Source organism: Sparus aurata, chromosome 17 (genome assembly GCF_900880675.1).
Source record: "Sparus aurata chromosome 17, fSpaAur1.1, whole genome shotgun sequence".
Lineage (NCBI taxonomy): Eukaryota > Metazoa > Chordata > Actinopteri > Spariformes > Sparidae > Sparus > Sparus aurata.
In genome coordinates, this window is record NC_044203.1 from 25,791,096 (window position 1) to 25,813,144 (window position 22,049).

Sequence of the window (22,049 nt, forward strand, 5' to 3'; positions counted from 1 at the left end):
ACATGTATAAATGTATGTGTTGTAAGTGTTTTTATGGACAGAACAGCCAAAATATGTAATTGCTCTAGAGGAAATTCTGACCAATATATGCCAAATCAACAAATAGGAATGCTATCAATAAGGTGAAATGAAATGGATATGTCCCATATATACAGCTTATATAGCTCTGGCAAATACTACCAAAGGCCAGGCAACCGAATATTACCTACGGTTAAAGTCTTTGATGATGAAGTGGTTCTTATTTTTTCCATCCCCTGTATTTGTTCACAAGTGTTATGTATGTTCCTCTCTGCCATATTGCAGAGGCTCGGAGAAGAATGTTATCACATTTGGAGAGTGATATTGATTAATGAGAACCTTTTTGTCACACACCGAGGCTACGGGAGACTGATCACTAAAGATCAAAACAAAGGAGAGGGAGCCAGGTAAGAGCAAACACGGAGGAACAATAAGCACAACTGACAATGGTAGTGTTGTAAGCCAGAACATGAAAAAAAAATAAATAAATCTAAAATCCTACAAAGTAAAACAGTAAAGTACGAATGGGAAGAGAAGGATAGAAGTGGCAGAAACAGAGGGATGGCGAGCGAAAGAGGAAGGAAAGGAGGAATGAGGGATAATTGCATTAGAAAGAAGAGAGGGCCAAAAGGAAGGAAATGATTAGAGGAGAAGGGACTGATATCCGATAGAGAGAAGGAGGGATGGAGGAGGGGATGGGCGGGAGAGGAGGGTTCACTTACCGCCCGCCGTTCAATACATACTGACACTCTCTCTCTGTGTCAATACACACCGCTGTGTGCCTGTGTGTGTGTGTGTGTGTGTGTGTGCCTGTGTGTGTGTGTGTGTGTGTGCGTGTGCTGGTACAGGTCTGTTAATCCTAGTCTAGCGTCCTATCTCACTTGTCCCGTCCACAGTCTCAGAGGAACGTTCATGTCAATCTCACTCTTGAACATCCGCGTTGCCTTCTCCAGTTTCCAGTCGCACTTTTTTAGAATTTAACTGATTGTCTACTATTACTTTGTTTTAAAGGCACAGTTCACCCCCAAATCACCTTACCTGTAGTGCTATTTATCCATCTAGATTTAGAGATATCAGCTGTACAGATGTCTGCCTCCTGTAGAAAATAATTAAACTATATGGCAACCAGCTTGTGGAAATCAAGCACCCAAAATATACTTAAAACCTCAACAACAGTGGTTCTTTCCAGAAATTATGACTCGAGATAATTCATAGGAATTTATTTTTTGTACCTGCATACCCAATCACCGCCCAGAAGGGAAGCGTGCTGCTCATATACTAAACTAGCTGACGTTACAGCTCAACCAAGGAGGATTCCATTAATATTATACGGTGATACAGTTTGTAAGTGTTGTTCAGTTTGAAAAAGAAAATAATTCCTAGATGAACTACTCAGATCAAGGTATGTGGATTATATTGAGTGTCCAAGTCATAATTTTTAGAAAGGGGACATTGCTGTTGAGTTTCTCATATGTATTTATTATTTTTTTTTTTTTGTCACTTTGAGCACCACAAACTCTCGTTTCATTACATTTAAGAGAAAGCAGACATCTCTACTGCTGATATCTCCAAAACTTTGCAGCTCGCATAAAATCAATCTGAATGGATGATTAGCAATACAGTTAAATATGTATTTTTCAGTTTTTGAATGAACTCTCCCTTTAACGGTTTTCCACCATTAGTTTGATCCGTGGCTCTGATCTCTTCTACCTTCCCATTAGCTGAGTGCCAAACCATCATTAAGTATTCTATTTTTTGAAATATATAAACCCCTGTTTCATCATTTATTCTCTCATCTTCATCTGTCTTTGTTCCTCCGTGCTTCTCTTTCTTTCACCTTGCATTTATCTTGCCTCAAAGTTATACTATCTCGCCGCATATCTCTTGTGCCTCGCCATCTATCAACTGCCTCCCCCTGCTCTTTCTTCCTCTCTCTCCCTCCCCTCCCGAGCTCCCTCTTTCCAGGCGGCCTACCTTTTGTCATTGACCCCTGCCCTGGGTGTCTGGGCATTGACTGGCTCTCTCCGTGTCACTGGAGCTCCCTGTCAATACTTACCAGGTTTGGCCACCCTCTGCGCTGTGGTCAGAGAGTGGGGGAGAGAGGGAGATACACGAGATGCTCCACAGCACCGGGAGATAAAATAAAAATGAATGAGAGGGAGAGTAAAACAAAGAGGGATGGAGAAGAAAATGATGGAGGGAGGCAGTGTGTGAAGCGGCTGGTCAGCAGCCCTATAAGGTTGTTACACTTTAGTAGAGCCCTCTCGGTTTTTGGCATGTGAAGCTTTACAGCGTATGAGCTCATGAACAGTGTTAACACTACTATTATATGGTCCAGATATCTGCAGCCATCACATACAATTCTTTATTTTTAACGATCCTATGTCTAGCTCTTCTTTTACTCGAGAGAGCTTTGAAAGAAAAGAAGGGTTGAGACAAAATGTTTTAAATTTTTTATGGTTTTCAAGGATGTTGCTTTAACTTTATCTTTCACCTTACTCTCAGTCTACATCACTGGTGGGTGACAAGCATTGAGTTAGTGTGTATACATTTTTTTTCAAATGTATGCAGTATATCAAATCTTTTTATTTAATTTGTTTATTGAGGAAATATGCATCAATCAGCATAATTATAAACTGGCCAGTGTGCACACCACACTGACAGCGGTAAAGGCAGAATGAGCAGTTATGGCTGGCATATGTCTGTGATAATAGTAATGATAACAATTAAGAATATATTAATCAAAAGGAAGACAGAATGGTCGTCATGTAAGAACATCCATTTTTACGTTAATCTTTTCTGTTTGACTTAACTGCCACTTAATGTAACTTAAAATCACATTATAATGTGATAGTGATTATAGGTGTTGTAAAATCTATTACAGCTATGATCATTTTATCACACTATGATCCTTAGTATGACCCTACAATTATGAAGTATTGATACTTTGTGTCATAAAATGTTTGTGACATATGGCCATTGTTAAAAAGTATTCTGAATATTTATGATAGATTGTAATCATGGGCACAGTAAAATGAATGTCTGAGTATGTTTTTAATGCATTAAAGAATCCGGCATCATATTGACATATGATTATTGCTGTAAATTGTTATGCATATTCATAAGCTCTTATGACTATGATTATACAACTATAGGTGCATCATTATGCATTGTAAGTATGTTCATAATGTGTTGAAATGTATTACAGATACGGGCTTTTATAGAAAGTGTTACCACAGACGTGTAGACGTGTTGACGTGTTGACGTGATAACCCCATCATGTCCCGGGCTGTTATCATAAATGTCATTCTGTACATCCTCATTGAGAATTCATACAGTATCATGTATAAACTCAGTGTGAGCGTCACTCCCTATTTTACAGTCTACTCCATCTGCACCACGCTCAGCCTCCCATTCCCTCTTTCCCTCTTTCCTCTTTACTCTTTTCATTTCCTCTAATCTCTCACTCCCCCTTGCTCTACCTCCGTGTCACTTTGATTTCCCTATCCACTGGCCTGTGGGATGTGTGTGTGTGTGTGTGTGTGTATGTGTGTGTGTGTTTGTGTGTGTGAGAGAGAGAGAGAAAGACAATGTATGTGTGAGCATGTGTGTTGTCTGTTAAGAGAGCATGACTTAATTGTGTAGAGCAGTTTCACAACCGTTGTAAGTGAATCAGAGGATGTGTCCTTTAGCACATCAGTATATGTGCCATCGGAATTACATGGAATGTCTCGTGTAATCCGCGGACCTTAGAAACAGGCACACATTTTCTATTTTGGTAGCAGGTGTCCCAGTGCATTCTCTTCTCTGTTCAAACTATATTTACAAGGCGTTCAGAATGAGGTTTTTCATGCATATGGCTTTCTTAAGTATATGATTCTGCATATAACTATGTGTCCACACATGCACAATTCAAGTATAAATCTGTGTTTGTGGATGTGTGTGTGTGCAAGAGTAAATATATGTGGTTTTCCACTCGTGTGCATGTGTGTGTGTGTGTGTGTGTGTGTGTGTGTGTGCACAGACGCCTCTGCGACTCGGCTCGAGCCTGGATGGGCCTGTCTATATGAGAGTAGACAGTGTGCGCGTGGAGAGCAGGGGAGTGAGAAGGACGTAGCGGCAGTTGGGGGGGGAGAGGCAGCGCCAGGCCGAGGGGCCCCCCTCTCGTAGACAGTTTGACTGATGACATGCATTAAACAGTTAATCTGTCTGATTGAATGTTTGCTTCCTCCAAATTGAAACATTAAACAACAAGGCGAGAGAGAGAGGGAGGGGAGAGCCCGAAGAGGAGAGAGGGATATGGCTTCATCTATTGCCCAAATCATGCAAAGCATGAGACTGGAATATATAATACTGTCCTGCGAGCTAGAGAGAGGGGGAGCGAGAGGAGGAGAGAGATTGGAAGGGACAGAGAGAGGAGTGTGAATGAGGGAAAGAGAAAACACGTGAGGGAGAGAGATGAGAATGGAAAGGCTGTGGGTATGTGGAGGGGACGAGAGGAGAAAAGGGTTAGCGGGGGGAGGAAAGGAAAAGAGAAAGGGATCAGTGAGATGTAGAGGATACAGCAGAATAGGCCCATAGAGAGAAGCTCTGCAGAGCCAAAGTTCTCTTTAGCTGACAGTCCAGCAGAGACAAAAAGCAAAGATTAAACAGCACCAGTTTAAAAGGATTACATCGGCATTATAAAGAGAGGAACACTTTAACAATTAACGCAGTTTTGTCTCTTTTGAACCTAACACAGTCTCTGCCTAAAACAAACTTCTTTAATGCAGGTCTAAAGCATTTATCTGTCTGGCTTTATGTTCCAGACAGGAAGAGAGGAGGCAGTTGTCACTATTTCCTAACCTGGTTTTACTTCCTGGGGTCATGACCCCTCTCACAGAGCCTGGAACCTCCTTATGTTGTCAGCTCTCTCCCAGAGGGACTGACACAGAAAGCAAGGTGCAGCCTTTTAGACTACATCATTATGTGCTCATAGATGACATACATCTACTGATAAATTCGTCAGTATTTCTTAGTAGTAGTATGTTCTCAGCCAGAGAAAACAAATGTAGACATTTTGTCAGGAGGAGATATACCTATAATAAGTAGAGGTGGGAATCTTCACTGGCCACGTTTTCAATTATTGTTATAATACTTTTACACTAAGTGCATTTGTTATCATTTGCTGCCTCCCATCATATCTCCCGACATATAAAGCTAATGCAAGAGAGATCGATGTCTTGGAAGACAATGATCGGTATTAGTAGGCTGTTATTTTGTGCAGGCCGTAAAATCCTGATGACGTAAAACAACTGCCCACCACTGTAGTGAAAGACTGGAAATCTTTTCCAATAAACTTGATAACAGGCCTGTGACATTGTGCTGTTTTTACCTGGGTCTGTTTTACCTCGTTTAGCAATGGAGAATCGATTTCAACAGAATATATAATGTAGACACGTAGTTACTTAACAGCAAATGTAAATGCCTAGTTTGAAAATGGCAGTATTTTCCGATGAATTATGTAAATACCGATAGGACTACAGTGTGTCCAGGACCTTATCAATACTTCAGTACTGACCAAAACAAGGACCAATTTAATACTGGTCCTTGATACCCATGTCGTATTAGCGGTCCCTCTTTTATTGGTCCGGTAATGGTGATAAATAATAATTATTAAAATGTCAGAACTCACAGCAACGAGTACTGTGACTAATCTCAGCACTCTGTATGTTACCTCAATACCAAGTACAGCATGGAGTAACATTCAGACTCACAGTGAAGTAGAGAGTGCTCAATTCACAAATTACCTAAACAACAGTTAACCATGTTGGCCCCTGAGCTAGTTCATTGCATGTTACTCTGTAGGAGTTAAATGATATATATATATATATATATATATATATAAAACTATTTTTAGAGCCTGTCAACACATTTTTTGCCTAAATCCAAATACCAGTATAGACATTTTCAGTCACTACCAAAAATGAATGCCCCCTGCCCCTGGAGAAGCGAATATAGGTGCAGAAAAAGAAGAGGAATTTAAAGACAGACCGATAAACAATAGATTTGCTTTTAACAGAGCTGTTAGCACAGAAATGCTGGTAGTAGATTGGGAGAAATTGGTTGACCCCTAGCTGGTAATGTGATATGTCATTTAGCCTTAGCCCGACCCCATCCCCTCCCAGAATTCACAGTCGTCACCATGCTTAAAATGGGCTTCCCTTCCCTTTGTCTCAAGTGCATATTCTCCTCAGTCCAAATTACCATCATTTTCTCCACTGGCTGATTTTGGTCCAGCTCTTGGACTGAGGTATAATTGCACAAACAGACACCCACTAGGTCTTGAAGAGCATATAAGCTTAAAGCCACTTTACCACCCAACAGTCAGCAGCCGGAGAGAAGAAAAAAAAGACAACAGGGGAAGATGAAAACATTAATGGATAGGTTGCAGGATGGACGGATAAATTGATAGATCTTTTAGAGAAGGTCAAACTTCTGTGCCCACACGCGGGACCATCATGAAGAGAAGAGAAATTGATTGCCGCTCACAAAGGCGCTGAAATGACTAGAGAAATTATTTTCTGGGCAATGAACATTCTAGGAGGTATGGGGGGTGGGGGTATGGGGGGCTGAGAGAAAGTGCAAACCTCTCTCACATGGTGCAAAATGGCTCAAGCAAGCTGCTTTCGGGCAGAGTTGTTGGTGAGAAAGCTCATTGAGTTGATCTTCAGGTGTATACACATTCTTACGTGTTTGCCTGCATGTATGTGTCTACAAAGCGGCGTGAGATCTGAATGATAAAGGACTAGTTATATACAAATCCTAACAACTCGTCCAAATTTAACAGCATAATACAACTTTTGTAATTGCCCTCATGAATTAACACATCAGATGAAACACCCAACTGGCAGGAAATCAGAAACGAGTAGTAGGATCCAACATCAAAGGCCTATCTTTTTGGGATCGGTAACAATTTCATGCTGTTTTCTTCAGACTAGAGCGATATAATTCCTACAGTGCTGTCTTTGCCGCTTTAACATAAACCAATGTCGTTGTTGGGAATTTGTTGAAAGTGATGCTGTCTTTTTTGTTAGAAGGACAGTCTCCCGAATCGAGGATCTAAGGATTGAGGCTGACATACGTTATAGAGATTCTGAAGGCCTTTGAGTCAAATTTGTGATTTCGAGCTAAATGAATAAAATGCTTTTGTCTTGAGTAGTTTCACATTTTTCTGAGTCTGCTCTAAAACAATACTTGCATGCCAATATGTACTTCAAAAGATTTTTTGGTCTCTGCTGTCTGTTCTGTGAAGCAGTACCGTCTTAGTGCACCTCCAATGTAAAAGGTAAGGGAAGAAATCATCAGTGTTCATCCACTGAAGCCCAGCAAGGAAACACTGTCTGTGGACACACATGAAAAAGACTACATTTAGGAGATAGCCACTTGATATGAGCAACTCAGATTGCTGCAGCCCCGCGTTGGCTTCAGCTAAACTTTGGATGATGGATTTCTTTTTGTTCTCGATCTCATCAACAACTTTCTGACATCTGAATTGGGGGCAAGGTGTCTGCCAATTTCGGTAACTTTCCAAACTGAAAATTCACCAATAGCCTTCAAGTGCGGCATTTAACACTTTGCTTCATATGTGGTTGGACAACACGTTGTGAAAGCATATCCGTGTCTTTACACTGAGGTCGCACCAGGTAACTCCTCACAGCCAGAATGTAAAGAAGGGATGATTTCATTGTACATATGGCTTGAAAGTAATGTACTGAAGAGGAGCGAGCTGTGAATGTACAACTTAAAAGTAGAGCCAATAGGCAAAGATTTAAGTCAACATAAAACATTTTTAATCTACATTTTTGTTGCACATTATGCCTTTTACGCACCATTTACCTTTTTAATTGAGAAAATAGATATGTAATTTCAAAAATAATAAAAATCTTATTCAGTGAAGATGTGATTTTTTTCGTCATACAGTTAGGGTTAGGGTAACCCATTTCACTAAACTCCTGGTACTCACACACATCTTTATAACTAGTTTGTTTTCTGAGAAAGCTCTTACCCCACTCTCTCCGTCATCAGCGGTTCCTGTCAAATAAGCCTCGGGTGTCATCACAATCGTCTCTTATTTGGATTAGTCCGCCGCTGGAGCATTTAACACCACCCTCATGGGGGTATAAGTGAATGCAAAACAATCAACAAACCAGCCCCAAGAGACTTTAACTAAATGAGTTCCTATCACATTACAAGAGTCACAGTACTTTAGCATCCCCCTACCCCAAAAATTACAACAATAATGAATTAATATCCCCACACTCTTGGGGCTTCTTCTAAGCACTCATCAGCATACTTCATGCGACGAGTGATAACGAGTGATCCTTGGACACATGAAGCACCAACTTTGCAAAACATATTAATTCCTTCTCCAAAATGAGCGATCCTCGTGTCTCATGACACCCCCCCCAGTTTTGATGACAATGAGGCCCCTTCCTCCTCAGCTTTCCCTAATGACACTCAGATTGATAGAGAGGTATCCACCAGCAGCAGCAGCAGCAGCAGCCCAACAAATGGCCCCGCATCAGGACCAGAGGAATGGAGCACAGTGGCGGAGATGTAGATTGGGGGAGCGCAGACAGAGATGGATCAGGGGGGCTTGTGTGTGGATAAACAGAGTGAGGTTGATTGCTAGCACAGAGAGGGGCCATTACGGCGAATCCGCACGCTAATCATAATGAATCACTTACTTATTAAGCGTTAATTATGGCACGCAAATACATCCCATGCAGGCAAGCGAGCAGGGAGGCGGGCGATGGTGCCTGCCACCCTTCTGGGGGGTACAGGAGGAGGCGAGGAGGCCACATTAATTTATTCTTATTTATTAATTTCCCTAATTAAAACAACAAGGCTGTGGAATAGAAGTGTTTTCTTTTGGGTGAAACAAATGAAGGCCCCGGGAAAGCGATATGAAACCAGGCGTGGCGCGGTGTAAACATTAAATCATGTGAAGTGATGGTGCCTGTTCAGCTGTTCATTATTAGGATAGCTTTATCCAATTGTGCTGCCCCCTCTTACCCCTTCTCTTTGTTATTATATCACACAGCAGCCGCTCCTTTGTCATGAGGGGTGCACACTTGTACTCTGGTGATGTGGATGGCAGATTTTTCATCATCATTATTCAGTGGATGGTTTACATGCCACAGCACAATAAGCCCCAGTTCCTCCTTGAACGCATCCTCTTGAAGAAAGCCATAAAATCAGACAGAAACAGCCCCATCTCTCCCACTTGATTGTCAGATGTTTATACCCCCTCTACACACCTGTACAGGCCTGTGTTTTTTTTTTTACTGGAGCTAAACTGCGTCTCCCATTTATCTCAAATTCATTCATCTACCTCATCGTTCTCCTCCCTCCTTTTTACACACCGCCTTCTCTCAATTTCCTGATCCCTCTCGTTTCTCCCCTCTCAGTCCCGGAGTGGCCCACCTGAGCGGGCGGGGCGCGGTAATGGCGTTAATGCCCGGTAATACGGGCCAGATATTATAATCTCAACACTGTCACATTGCGTTAGCTGCGGGAGACTGACGTGTCAATGCCACGGCGAGCAGGTGACGCGCGGGGCTCAGGAAGCGTGGCCCGGTAATCGCCCCAATACAGACACATTTATTTTGGACTTGAATATTTTTCACCACGCCGCTTTTTGCCGCAGCGCAGCCGGTGTTTAGAGGGGGGAACTCGTGTCCGTCCATCGGTCACACCGTATCTCTGCCCGGTGGTTTAAAGTTTCAGACAGAGAGCACAAACAACCAGGCTTCTTTTTATCTTGAGCAGTTTTTCAACACAACAAATTCAACACGAAGAAAAGATGCACAATATTCATAAATGATTTTTCTTTTTATCACAGTTTAAGGTGGTGCTCTTAACATAGGATTACCGTAATAAATGTAAAATAAACTGAAACCAGTGGATGATTTTGAGGACGACTTCCTCCATGGTGATATATTGTTATGTGAACATGCTTAAACTATTTAGATCTAAAAATTGCCTTCTAGATATGACTTCTGCCTGTAAAATTGTACTTCCTCATCCTTAATTGATATTAGATAGTGACATCTGTAATACCCAGTTAAAAACTTTACCTTTGTTTCATTGCCTTAAAAGCCCAGTGACCGTATTTGACCATATGAATTACAGGGCTAGTCACATATGTTTTCATTTTGCCGTCTTTTTCCCGCCGTTTTTCACAATTGTAAGTACAGGGATTAATTTCTGCAGTACACACACCATTGATGTAAACAAATCATCATCAAGACAAGATGTTAACAACAGTCATGTCATATATATCATCACATGTCATACCAAAGGAAAATTGGGCATGGACATCTCAACATCAGTGAAAAAACAACAAATATATGAATCTATCAATTGCTCAAGCCCACCTGCATAAGAAAAAAGTGCACTTGTAAAGTATTACAATATGTAACAGTGATCAACAACAAGGATGCAGCAAACACATGTTTCTGCCTGCTTAGGTGAATCCATCTGCTTGAGAGACGTAGCTAAGACTTAGTGTGAAGACATTAAGAGATGATTCTTTTGGGCCTGTTTTATTATAGTTTGTATAAAAATAGATGTTGATAATCACCATGACTGTCTGTTTAAGTCTGGTGAACTGGGCCTTTGACTGGGCTGTCAGAAAATGTTGTAAAATCAGAGTCAGTGGTTTATCCGTGTACCTCATGACCTTTTGATCCATTTGAAATTGAAAGTAGGATTCAAAATCAACTTTGCTGGCCAAGAATGTTAACACGTAACCTTGAATTTGAGGAGGACACATTCACAGGATGACACACACATAGACATACAAAGCTTACAAATATAAGCAAACCTAAATAGATAGGTGTTGCTACACTTGTGTTTACTATGGATTACAGATCAGACCTTTGATACTGTTGCAAATAGCAAAGTTTGTTGGTTTGCGTCTCAAAGCGCCTCACATTCAGTATCATTCACTACAATATACAACACGTCAGATTTTATTCAGTGTATCACGGCAGGCTGAACTGGATTATGCAGACTGTCATACATTTTATACGTACCATAGACAACGTACCATTAACCAGCTATCTTGGTTATTGATAAATCCTTTCACTCATTTTTCATCCAAAATGTCAAACATTTGCCATTTCCAGTAGATGTAAGGATTTGTGGTTTGGGACTGTTGGTTAAGACACTTTGGGCTCCGTGGAAATGAGAATTTTTACATTTTTTTTGTTTGTTTTTTTACATTTTATAGACTAAACTATTTTTGATGGATCATGAAAGTAATTGGCAGAATATTTGTTGACGAAAATATTGTGACTTGAATCTCTTGTTACATCATGTATTTTACTATATCGCCCTGATCTATGTCAGTGCGCGTCGCGCTATTGATAGAGAGCCTGAATGGGCAGCTTTAGAGACTATTTTCACCTGACCTTAATGCCTTTTGAATCGTTGGAGGAAATTGTGGCACCGAGAGGAATCCCATGATGCAACACGGGGAGAGCAAATAAACTCCACCAGAGATTGAAACCAAACACTTTCTTGCTGTGAGGTAACGCTGTTGTTTGGATTTTTTTTCTGTAAGGTGATCTTCCAGCACACTGAACTTTGGTACTCGGACACTGAAAACACATCCGACTAATTGGCATTGTGTTTGAGACTGACTCTTGCTTGTTATACATCAGTGGTTCTATATGTGCCTCTGAAAACCAAGAACTAACTATATAGAAAAGGACATATTAAAGGTTGCAGACTCGCTCATGTCATACAGTGTCTATTCACTGTGAAACAAGCTACAGCATACCCTGTTCCATCCGTACCTGTTAAATAATTTTTGGCCTTTCTTGAAAAGCAGCGGCAAAAAGAAAATGATCCTTCCCTCACACGGCGGTCCCCAGTTACGCTCTCGCGGGTGCACGGCTCGTCAGTGATTTATGCGTGTGTGTAATTGAGTGTTAATAAAAAGTGTGTCCGGAGCGCATGTAATTGTGTGTTTTCAAGGCCCACCATGTGTGAGCTTGTGTGTAATTGGGTGTTATCGATGTTGTGAGTGTATGTCGGGGTTGAAAAGAGCGACTGGACAGTTTACAGTGTGATTGCGGTTTGAAGAACGCCTTTAGAAGTGCACACATGTTGTTTTTTTTTTTGCTTTCTTTATTTTGAAGGCAGGAATTCTTTTTTAATGATTTTGAGTTCTTTTTGACTGTGATTTGATCTGCTCGTCGGGTTACGGGATTTGTGAGAGCCCTCAACAACACCAATAACCTTTATCTTGTAGGCGCATTAAGAAAAAAGTAGAGAAATTAATTTGTTGGGTTTGAAAAGCTGTAAATGTCTTAGCCATTGCTCATATTAGCGAGCGTGGGGTCCAGTGTAAGAAGAAGAGCACAGTTATCGTATTTTTTCCGTTTGGGCACATTAGGGTGATAAAATATGCAGTTATCTGTCGTTTTCTTGTGTTTAGCATGTTTTCTGCTCGTTTCTAGTATCTCTGTGCATGCTACATATGTGTGTTTAGTGTTGCTGCAACATGATAGGTGTGTGTGAATAGTGTATGTATGTGGTGGCAGTGTATAGAATAGGTGCATGTGTGTGTGTATATATAGTGTGGTGCGGGTGCTGTTTAATTGATGCGGGCTGGCCATCGATCCCTCCCGCCCAGCCTAATGAAGGCCTGATTGGTTTGTGAGGGCTGGCTGGTTCTGCTTAGCTGCCTCTGCCTGCTGCCCTTGCTGCACACACTCTAACACACACACACACACACACACACGCACACACTCAATTCAACATCATTCTTCTCTTTCTCTCTTGGTCTCACGCTTTGTCTCTGTCTCCCACTTTACATTTTTGCGCTTACTTTCTTTTTTGTCTTATTGTCTACAACTCTCTTTTACACTTTATGGGGTTTTTTTTTGTTCATTCTCCGGCAAAATCCTAAAAATGACATCTCAATTCCCCATGAGTTAGAGCAGATGCTACACTTACCGATGACAAAAACTCATTTTTTGGTGAAAATTTCAAGATACTCGCGTGCTCAGTCTTGACCCTAGTTGTCTAAAATCTCGGCCCATTTTGATCAATTTCAAAAACTTTGGCGCTAAAGTGTCAATACAGTGAGTGAAATTATGCTCACATAGTCCCCTGCGTAGCTATCAGACGGCCTTGTAGAACTTGTGAATCCTCCTTTGCTCTCTGACGTGATTCGTGTCCCGTCTCTCGTCTCCATCACCGCCTCGATGGTGTTGGTGTGTCTGCCTGCCTTCATCTGTCAGCCAGCTTGCAATCCAGTCGGTCAGTCACTCAGTCAGATGTCACAGTGCTTCTCCTGTCATGGCAGTGCCCATAAATGTCTTTTTGTGTCACTCAGCCCACTACAGACACAGGTATTACACCGCCCTGTTAATGGCTTTGTCAGATGGCCTTTTCACAGAGCCAGTCTCGAAGACGGACAGCAGACTGCTATCAGGCTGAGTGTGTGTCTTCATGTGTGCGCGTGTGTGTGCGTGTGTGTGTTCATGTGTATGTTTCAGTCACAGGCATCAAGAATCAGTTCAGGAAATAAAAGGCCACCCAAGTATCCGCACACAGCCGCGCATCAGCAAAAATTCCTCTCAGTGGCTTTGCAGAGCAGTTGTTCCCGTCTGTCACTGTCTGTCATTCAACCTGCCATCATACTCAATAATCGGTCTGATATGTTAGTTGTGTGTTTGTGTAAGTACTGGCAAAATCCTGGAAAATTCACTTAACAAACCAGTGTCTTATCAATCAAAATGTATAAGACGTCACTCTAAAGGGAAGACAACTTTGGCGCCATCACTGTGGACAGCAGCATGCTCAAAATATTCATCACTGTACTCTTTGAACTGAGATCACGTTCTTTTACTGACCCATAGGCATCCCAGTGAAATGCTTACTGATGGTTTTTCTGTGTTAAACATATCATACATAGCATTTCTGCACGGTAAGGTCCAAAATCGACTTGACCTATATATATTTTGTTTGAACTGTTCTCAAACGCAGGTAAATCCTTGACTTCATTCGTGGTAAACATGGAGTTTATTTGGTTGTCCAGGAAAAAAAACATCACGCGACAGGTCAGAGAATGGAGCAGGAAGCCGACGAACATGAATTAACGTGAAGTGAATAAAACCTCATCTCATCCTCGAACATTTCTGCCTGAGTCACATCAGGTCGATTTTCATGGGGAATGGTGCTTTTGTAACAATCAGGGCGGCAACTCCCATGACCCCGCGGTACTAAGCAACGTCATCAAGCTGCTTGTTTTAAATTCATTGTTTTGATTGAGAGAACTTTAGCAGGAGGAATTGCGTACCGTGTTAAATCAGGCACCGGCTGCCTTTGATTGAATAGTCAAAACATACTTCTCAGAACAGCCTCAGTTATGTCATTTAAGAATGTATAAGAATGAGATTTCCACTGGACCTAACTAAACTAATATAATAAATATATCGGGACTTGTGTTAACAGGATGTTGCTCAATACACATGCTCGCAATGTAAATCTTAGCTAGCAACACAAATGTTTATTTTTATAAAAAGGCTATGTAATTTCCACTGGGAACTGAAGGTATATTTTATTGAAACATTAGTAAATAGCACATTTGTTTGAGACAAGTTTAATAAGCATTTGCTGCTGTTATTATTTGTGGTACTGGGGTGGGATAACTAAAAGCATGATTTTTTTTTTGTGATGGCATGAGTTTAATATCAGAAGGTCTTGTCCATGTACACAAATCCTACAGATTAAATTTCATCAGTATTTCACACGCTGTTTTTATTGAAGATCCTTCCTACCCTTAAACCTAACCACATCAACCCTGACTACTTCCCTGCCCCTCCAGCGCGGTTCATAAATGTAGTGTGTCATCCAGTCAAAAAAATGTGGTGCAGGCACAGAGGATAGCTGTGGTCAGAGTCATGATAACTATAAAAAATGTGTGTGTGTGTGTGTGTGTGTGTGTGTGTGTGTGTGTGTGTGTATACATGTTCGGGAATCCCATACATTATATTATGTGATAACTACACAGACTGCTGTGATGCCACGTTGTTCCCTCTCGTGTGTTACTGGAACACAATGGCACGGAGGAAAAAGCTGTATCAGGCTTTGGCTCCACAGAAAATTCTGCTTCATTGGTAGTTGGTGGTCTTTTATGCGGGATTTGTTGTAATAAGAAAAGTATAGAATATTGACAGCAGCATCCTTTAAGGACAGCGGGTCCTCGCACGCGGTATAAGAGAGCAGACGACACCAGACTTGCTCTCCGCTGTGCACTGATCAAACTGCCTTTCAACCTGCGGTGCATCTTTATTCCACGTCTCTCCGTCTGGTACTGTAGCCCGCACCTCTGGCCTCATATACCACAGCCTTCAACCTCGCCGGGCTCTCGCCAAAACAAATACACAACAGCATACACTGTGATAAGTGGTGTGTGTTTACAGCTTGTTCATTTCCACTCTCCCAACTCTCAGCAGAGGAAAAGGAACGGGTGAGAGTGGGAAAAAAAGAGAGGGAAAGGTAGAAAACGACGGGGAGAGGAGAAGGGGCTATCGGAAAGGAGAGGGAGGGCTTGTGGGGAGTGTTTTTGTCCTGGAGAGAAATAGCCCTCTAGGTTGTAATTGGAGTCAGAGAGAGAGAGGGTGAGGGAGAGAAAGAGAGCGAGGGAGGAAGAGACAGGAGAAATTGCTTGGCTGGGGCTGTGTGGGATGATAGTGTTTTTGACAGGTAAATAAGGCTGTGATTGTCGACAGTTACACTGCACCTCGCTGACCCTCACACACACCGGCCTCCTCCATCTATATTTCACTCTGACACACATGCTGACTCTCTGCTCTCTCTCGCTCTCTCTCTCCGTCGCTTACTGACGCACACACATTCAGGCGTGTGCACGTACGCGCACAGGAAACACAGACGGCGGTGTTGTCATAACTTGAGGTTGGTTCATTTGATGTAAAAGTTATCGCGACCTGTTTCTATTTCACCACCCTCCTGTTTTATTAGACGACCGTGTGACTGAACACTGAAATGGAACTTCAACGACAGAAATCCATGCTAGAGTTTACCACACCAATAGTTCAACATCAGCAGCTGCTTTTACTCTTTGTTTATCGAAATTTATGCTGCACGATATTGGGACATTGGTATTATCAGCAATTTATTGGTATTGGTGGAATTAAAAGCCAATAAATAGAGCGGATAATATTTTGCCAAACTGCTTTCACTGATATAAGAAGTGCAGCGTCTACTCACCCCGATGCAGTGGGTGGCAGTATGCACCTGTAAAGTTGTTTTGTGCTAATAAAACAGAGGGAAGAAGACAAAAAATAAGAAGAAGAAGGTAACTCACCACGTGCACAACGTTGTGCGATGTGAATCCGCCTTGCAAACTGCACGTCCTCCTGCTTCCGGAGCCAAATCTGCAGTATACGTCTATAGTAACCACAGTTTTTCATCCGTTACTTCATCGGCACAGTTCGCTTTGTATAAGTTGTTAATAGTTTACAGTTCATTTCAGCATGTAGTGTTTTCACATTTTTGATTATTGCCTCGCTGGCCTCCTAAAAAACTCTGCATGTAGAGTGGTGTCGCGATGACGTATTTTTGTTGGCTAACCCGTTTGTTAGCCCCGGCTCCCGAGAATTTTGAATTGGATTTTGGAATGTCGCAGAAAATAATCTCTGTGGCAAACTCAAGTTTATGATACTGACACAATTTGTTCAGCAAGATAATCTTCACAGATGAACACCGCTTTTGTGATTTTTGAAGCGTATTACTAGAGGTAAAAAGCTCATTTTAGGCTATAAACAGACTGTATTGTGGTTGCATGACTTAAGCGTCACTGCCGCTAAGCATCTTTATACACAATTACTAAACATGTTTTCTAGAAACTGATCAGTCTAGAAGTTGTAAAGTTCAAGTTAGAATAGTTTGTAGCTAAAGTCGGCCTTTAGAGACGGAGGGAGTCGATGAGTCTCTGTTTTCAGTGTGACGTTGAAAGTCATTTGTCAGCAACTGCCATTTTTAAGACACTTAAGCACTTTATAATGAAATTATGGGAGATTTAATGATGTATTTTATGTCGTCGAACACAATGTGTGAATCTCTTAATGCTGCAATAATGACAGGCCTTATTTCAGAAAGCCAATTTAAAAAACTCAGACTTTGAGACGGGGGAACGGATTCCTGCATTGTAAGACTACAAACTACACCACCCCTTTTTTGTAAAAAGAGCCGTAGTGACATAACGTTACCATGTGGCTAGCTCCAGTTATTTTATCTAGCTAAAGGATGGAAACCTTTTCAAAACATAATACAAAGCGAACTGTGAAAAGTGAAGTATTCTAACTAAGGTCGGGAAGTTTGTAAAGCGGACACACGTCACCCTGCGTCGTGCAATCGGAGGGCACAATTTGCAATCTGCGACACATGTCTGTGATACATCGGCTCTGAGAGGAGGGAGAACGTCTACAATGTTAACACGACAAATCTCATCAGAGCTATGGAATATCAAATCGTCTTTGCACACTACATCTCAGCCCTCTTTGCCCCCGGGTGTGCAAAAATTAGAGGTTAGGAGCTTGAGGATCAGGTAATCAGATGAATGAATTCCCCATGTGCAAACGACGACAAAATGATCCCAAACAGGAAGATGAAAAATAATTTGAGAAAAACTAAGGCAGTATAAGCCTCTCAGATGTTGTAGGTTTTTTTAGATTGTCCTGTGCATGTTATTTTGTCCACCATCATAAATGTCTACATGTCTAATTTTCTCACCATCTTCTCTGTTTTTTATGTTTACTCTTAGATAGATAGATAGACTGCTGCTGTCCCTGCACTGCCACCAGTAGTATCTCTTCTTTCCTACCCCCTTTTCCCCTTCCTTCCATCTTCCCATTCTCTTTTATCAAGTCAACAGCCGTCTCCCCCTCCCCTCCTGCCTGCCCTTGCCTCCCTCCCTCCTTCCCTCTCCCCTCCCCTCCCCTCCCCTCCCTCTCTCTCCCTCTCTCACTTCAATCTCAAGTGTTTTCAATTTTATTCTAGAGTGGAATTAACTACCCCCGATGTCAAATTGCCGACGAAATCGATAATAATATCTTTACAAAAGAGGATATTCCAGTCTCTCGCGTCGGCTTTTGAAAAATGGAAAATTTAGCCGAGATTGATTCATTAGTTGACACGTTATAGGACGGTATAAGTATTGATCGCGGCCTGTCATGTCCCATCTCGGCTAATCGAAGCTGAGGCGCTCTGTCGATGGGCGCATTTTTCATAATTCCGTCGCCGGGGAGAGAGACCAGCCGGCAGAGGCGACTGCAAGGCACAGAGAGAAAAAGAGGAGAGTATATGGGGGGCAGAAGAGAGAGAGACGGGGGGAGAGAGATGACTTGGGGGGGGAGAAATAGGTAGGGGGCAAAGAGTGGAAGAGTGAGAAATAGAGTGAAAAAGAGGCATGGGGTAAAAAAAAAAAAAAAAAAAAAAAGAAAGAAAAAAGAGGAGGTTTTGTGTGTCCGTGCGTGCGTGCGTGCGTGCGTGCTTGTGCGCGCATGTGTCCATACAACATCTTCCCAGCCCAGAGAGGCCTCGGGGTGAGGCAGAGAGGGGAGCCACGGGGAGGAGAGGGTATGTTAATGGTGCAGGTATTGGGGCGTAGATAATTAATGCATTAACTAATTAAAGTCAAACGGGGGAGATAACGAGGTGGAGGGAAGTATGTAAGGAAAAAAAGGGGGAAGAGACGGCGGGATGGAGGGAGGAGAATTAGGGCGACAACAGGGGAAGAATGGGTTTTAATAGCGAGCGAGGGAGATGCGGAGAGGTGTGGAGAGAGAAAAAAAAAGGAGAGATGAGCGGGAGGATGAGGGGGAGACCGAGAGGAGAGGAGAGGAGAGGAGAGGAGGGGGGGGGGGGCGACTGGAGGAGGGGTGGGGAGGGTGAAATAAATAGAAATTGAATGGCTTGGGTGCGAGCAGAGAGAAGTTCTGAGGCGGAAAAAAATATAAAGAGGAGTGAGAGAAGACACAAACGACAATGATGGAGAAACTTTTGATAGTTGTGCAATTCGTTTGGAAAGTTGGCATTGGCGTGCTCAGGACTTATAAGTCCAACATAATGCCACTCCTCTGGCAGTCTTGTCACGAGTTGCTCAAATCCAGGGGCCCCTGTCAATCAACAAAAGGAGGTTGTTGCAGAGGAATGGAGTCTACCTGTTTGTCTTTGGGTCGAAAGTGTGACACCCCCCCCCCCCCCAGCCCCCAGACTCCATTGTTCCCAGAGCACCAGATTATAGGTCATCATATTGCACAGGGAGCCAAACAGGTTTGGAGATAACTGCCACACACACACACACACACACACACACACACACACACAATAAAAAAGTTGCAGTCACTAACCTGCAGAAAAAACATGCTAAAGGTAAAAAAAGAAGCTAACAATGTAGTCTGATAATACATGTGCACGTTTATCCTTTAGCTAGCTTAGGATCTGACAGGAGCTCATCCTTTAACCATCATATAACCTAAAAGAACATGCCGTGAGTCGTGTTTCTTTTAGTTTGGTTGGTTGTGATCTGCCCCTTTGCAACCTTTGTCAGTGCACTAGGTCATCCACGGTGAAAGAAAGCAGTGCCAAAGCGAGGAAACAATGCAGTAAGAAGCTCTCAAAAGAATCACTGGATCTTCGCAGCAGCTGTTAGCAGATGTTAATATTGTATTTGTGCTCCTTTTTTAAAACACAGCACATCTGAGATACAATAAGCGTCCTTTGTAGGCCTGTTGTGTTGAAGAGCAGACACCCAGATGTGCTGTAAATGACACACCGGTCATCAGAGTCCAGCTGTAGCCGCTGTGTGCTCCAGCAAACCTGAATCTCAATCCCATAATTGATTTTGATAAACTAACATGCATGGTGCGAGGAAGTCCTCTTGCACTGAGAGTAAATGGGAGTGTGTCCAAGAGGCCACCCCCCCCTTCACCCCCCCACCTCTCCTCACCACACACACACACACACACACACACACACCCCTCCCCAAATCAGCAATGATAAAAGTGGAGCTGAAATGGGTTGTGGGATGGAATCAAGAGAAATGAGATACACCAAATTAGAAGAGATTGGCCTGATGGACTTGGATTAGAAGGAAAAGAGGTGTATGGGGAGGGGATGACGAGAAAAGGAGGGAGAGTGTGCGAGTGAGTGAGTGAGTGAGTGCATATGTGGAAGATGGGGAGGGATGGAGGAGGGTGGTGTTGGGGGGGGTCTCGGTACTTGGCAGTCTCTGGGTATCTCAGGTTCTCTCCGGCCGGGAAAGCGGTCGATATTTAATTGTTATTGCTAGCATGGAACGCACGGAAGCGGGGCCTGTACGAAAATTTCTCATTTATTTGGTATTCTTGTTTTCTCTCCTTTTCCTCCTTCCACCCGCCGCCTCTCTCTTTGCCGGGTGAGGTGGAGGAAAGTGAGGGGAGGTGTGTGAATATATGTGTGTGAGTGTGGTGGTGGTGGTGCTGGTTGGGTGACGGGGGGTTCTTGTGTGCGCACTCGGGGCAAATGGAGAAAGGGGATGAGATCCTTGGATGAAATCTGAAGGAGGGGGTAAAACACCAGCGTCCTCCTCTCCCCAAGTTTAGTTTCTGTCCCCAGACACATCATATCCACCCTCTGTCACCCCCACCCTTCTCCATCTCCCCTCACTCCGTCTACCCCCACCCGTCCAAAATGAAAAATCCGTCATTTTCATCAAACGTCCAACCAAATATTATCTACACTCCATTCCCAAAGATCGAATCTTATTTAGGAGGCGACGGGATTCGCCATCTGTTTTCAAATTTCATTCCTCCATGAACTTTATTTTTCCCCTCGACTTTGGACAAAATTATAACCCGATCGATCCGCTTTTCTGGCCACCACCCGTCTACATATATTTTCCCCCCGGCGCGGGGTCTCCTCACTGTGCAGGTCAATTTTCTGTCTCGCGGCCGCGGGAACACGTGTGCGCGACACAGCCTGCAGCTGATAGAAACTTAAAAGCGGTGGGGTCTGATGTGAGGTGGAGGGTTCAGCCTCGGCAGCTTCTCCTCCCCCCCTCTCTCTCCCTGTCTCTCTTTTTCTTTTCCTCTCTGCGCTCTCGTCCCTCCCTGCGCCCGGATCTCTCTCCCCCCCCCCCCCCCCCCCCCCCAACAAACACCTGCCCGTTCCTCCTCGCTTGACTCCTCTGATCCCATCCCCTCCTGTAAACTTACATCACCAATTTCGGACGGTAGGCGGAAGGAGTCTTCTCTTTTTTTTTGTCTGTGCCACTTAACTTTTTCTTGCTCCGAGGACAACTTTTTCTCTCGCTTTTAGCCCTGCGCGCTGCTTCCTCATCTCTCTCATCTTGATTTTTTTTTTTTGGTACTCCCCCCCACCCCCCAACCCTCGCCCCCCCTCCTCTCACGTTACGACTCATACATCATGCCAGTGTAACTCCTCATCAATGCAGGAGGAAGGATGCGCGGTCCGATCTGTTAAACCGCTCAGATTACCATCAGTCCTCCGCGCACGTCGGCGAGGATTCAACCCAAGTGGGAGCTGCTGGTCAAGTCAATGAAGGCGCAGCGGTAAAGGTAAGCACCCCTACTTCCCTATTCTGTTACGGACAAGTGGCGTTAATAATTGAGGGAAAACGCGTCAGGAGTGAGGTTCTCGTGAGAAATATAATGCACTTTGGAAGAGCGGGAAAAACACGCGCGCCTGCTGCAGAAATTGATTGATGGAGGGGCTGTGGACGTCCGTGCGCCGGAGAGTTGTCGAACAGCGCGCAGTACGTCTCTCTCCAAATGGATCGGCAACACATTCCTAAAAGGCTTCTGCTGTAATGTGTAAAACGTGTTTGCGCGCTGCATCTGTGATTTAGACCCTACTGCGGGCTGCAGGGACCGAGGAGGGGAGAGGGGCTGGTGTCGGACAAATGCGGGATGAGAAAGTAGAAGAGCGGTCGGGGGAAGCGGAAC